Below are 2,961 nucleotides of genomic sequence, written 5' to 3'. Positions count from 1 at the left end.
CCCCCGGTAACGAGGAGCATGATAAAGCGCTTTTCAAGGAGGGGAGAGGGACGGCTCTCCCGCATGCGCGGGAGCCGCTGACTCCTCTCTCCGAGTTTGGCGCGTCCTGACTGTAAGGGGGGAAGGACATACTGCTAAATCCCTCCCATAAGATTTCGGTCAGAACCGTTCGGGTGAGCCAGGCCCAAGACAGGAGCGGACCCGAACCCCAAGACTCCGGAAGGATAGGCAAAGCGAAACGGGGGTCCCCACGTCTCGCTGTAGGAAATAAAGAAAGAAGTCGGCCGTGAAGAACATGATCCTCCGACCCAGAAATGAGGGTGGGTCTGCCTGTACGACCTGCCCGGCGGTCGAGAGTGTCCCGAAAGTTATGCGCAAGCAGTTCCCGGGGCGCCCTCACAATGGTCGCTATAACACACATGCATGACATCCGTATGTCGAATCAACGCCGAATCTAAGAGTGTTGCCGCTTCGTTGTTTTATTTCTACGTACACGTGTATGTAGCCGAAGTGACGACACGCTTCGATTCGGCGTCGATTCGACACACGGATATGTCATGCCCATGTGTGCATCAAACTTCACTGTGTTTCGTAGCTATAGGCGGAGAAACGCAGCGAGTCGCGAGTATCATGGTCGCGCGCTGGTCGAAGACATCTTTTTCTCGGATGTCGCTTTCTGTACGCTGATTAGCTCAGATATAATAATTAATTTGTCGATAACTATTGCGAATATCGCAAAACGGCACGGGACTTTCTTATTTCGCTCACTTCGTTCCTCATTCTCGCAAAGTGTAATCATAAAGGTCTGGGAACACCATGTATATAAGTTTTCAATTTATTTTTAAAAAATAAGTTTTTAAAATATAACTATATTATATATGGTTAAATTTGATATAAAATAATTTTCAATTTCATCGCAAAATAAATCTCAGGTATTAAAAAAAAGAATGAGTAGTAGAGATATTTCGAAAACTTTAAAATTTTTGGAAAATCTCAGAATATCATCACAAAGCAATGTCGAAACTATGAAACTTTTGTCGAAAATATTTTTCCATATTTTTAATAGTTTAGATAATATTCGTTCATAAATCAAAATACCGTTTTCTTTCAAGGAATTGTTTCTACCCCTAAAACAGGTGTTACGTCCTGTGCAGACATGAGTCATGCACTCTATCTTTGCCTCCTCTGTCAGGAAACAACAAACTATTCCGAATCGTAAGACCTTTTTTTTTGTCTTTCCCCAATAAAAATTCCGACTAAAATTCCGAAATAACCCTGGAAAATACAGCACTAAAACTCCTTAATCCGCAAAGTAAACTTCACCGGACCTTATCCTTGGGATCAAAGGAACCGCTGGATAACAAAAAATTATGTCCGTTACATTTTCCAACTTACGTTGTTCGGTTCCGCCTCATCTGCTGATTCCCTCACCACCTTAAAAATCCTCCAATAACCTTCTCTTTTGAAACGTATGATTTTCTCCACCCACAACCCCAGCCAAGAAGATTTCCTTAACACTGTCTACTTACTTACTACTGGATACAGCAGTCCCCCATACCATTTTCTCTGACGAATCCAACAACCTAGGAACCCCCAAATTTCCACATCTTCCCTACCAAACCATTTCCAGTTAATATCGTATATAAGCGCGACTCCGCGCACCTCGGCCTCTTCTTACGCTCTTTTTACCTCACTTCTCTTGGACGTCACTTCTCTTGGACTTCTCTTACTCTTGTGCTTCTACTACCACTGAGGAAAAATCCAAGTACCCTAAGGGTTCAGCTACTCAACTCTCTGTGCTTATTGCTGTATTCATCGTGCGATCGTCCACAACCCTCACACACAAACACCAGGTTCTATCCAGACGAGGATCGAAAGGGACCCAACTGAGAAATCCAGCAACAGTTACTCTCTCCTCCAAATCGCACATCAACAGTAAGTTATAGTTTGTTACTCGTTTTCTTCAATATCAAAACTTTAACTCCGGGTAGCTCGCGTACAGTATTTGTCCCGGATTACGCACAGGTTCCTTCCTAGACTCCTAGAACTTTTCACTCTCTTTACCTCCCAATGATCCTGAACATTAGTGCTCACCCTCACCCAGAAGTCCACACACACACACACACACAAACACACACACACGCGCGTACTTTGTCTCCGTGCTAGTAATTAATAAAAATTGTAACAACCCCGCGAGGAAAATAAATGTAATCGTTAAGAATTATCTAAATTCCAATTCAAATTATATCACAATTTCTTTTCGAATCCTTCCCTTTTCCCCCTTCATTTCTCTTATCCGCTCTCGGTCCGTCCGCGATAAAGAGATTCAGTTCTCTGATCGAAAAAGGACCACTCGTCGTACGTCGGTACACGCGTAAAGCGATCCTTCTGGTCGTTGACTCGTAACTCGACTTGCTAGTACGATCGAGACCTTACGTCGTGTTGCGTTCTCTACCAGGACGTAATATCCAGACGTAACACAGGCATCAACGAAAAATTGTTTAGTTATTAAATTTGCCTGTCTATAATTCTGCAAAGTTTCAGATTTATTAATTTCCGCGTTGCCGAAAGTCCTTTGTGAGTTACTCGAAAAATGTGTTGGCGGATTTACACAAAATAATAATGAGAGCCTAAAACAAATGATTTGGAAAATCAGTCCAAAAATCATTCTAAGTGGCAGTGTTATGGTGGAAATAGCTGTTTATCGCTTCTGTGATGTTCAATGAAGATAACGCAATATTATTGAAAATGCTACATATAATCGGAGTTACATGCGGCCCAAATTCACATCAATATGTCACACGGATGGACGATGCCCGCATCGCTATTTCGAAGAAACGCGCGCAGATGAACGCTTCCTGGGAAGCCAGAATGTCTCGAAGATAGCCACAAATTCATGTTTTAGAGGCTGCTATTGGTAAAGAAGAGATCTCGTATGGTTCTGGAATCAACGACTCCATG

The sequence above is a fragment of the Odontomachus brunneus genome, unplaced genomic scaffold (assembly GCF_010583005.1).
Source record: "Odontomachus brunneus isolate Ranch 3 - 2012 unplaced genomic scaffold, Obru_v1 Obru_scaffold_257, whole genome shotgun sequence".
Taxonomy (NCBI): domain Eukaryota; kingdom Metazoa; phylum Arthropoda; class Insecta; order Hymenoptera; family Formicidae; genus Odontomachus; species Odontomachus brunneus.
The sequence above is the reverse complement of the archived record's forward strand: the minus strand, read 5'-3'. Positions refer to the sequence as shown.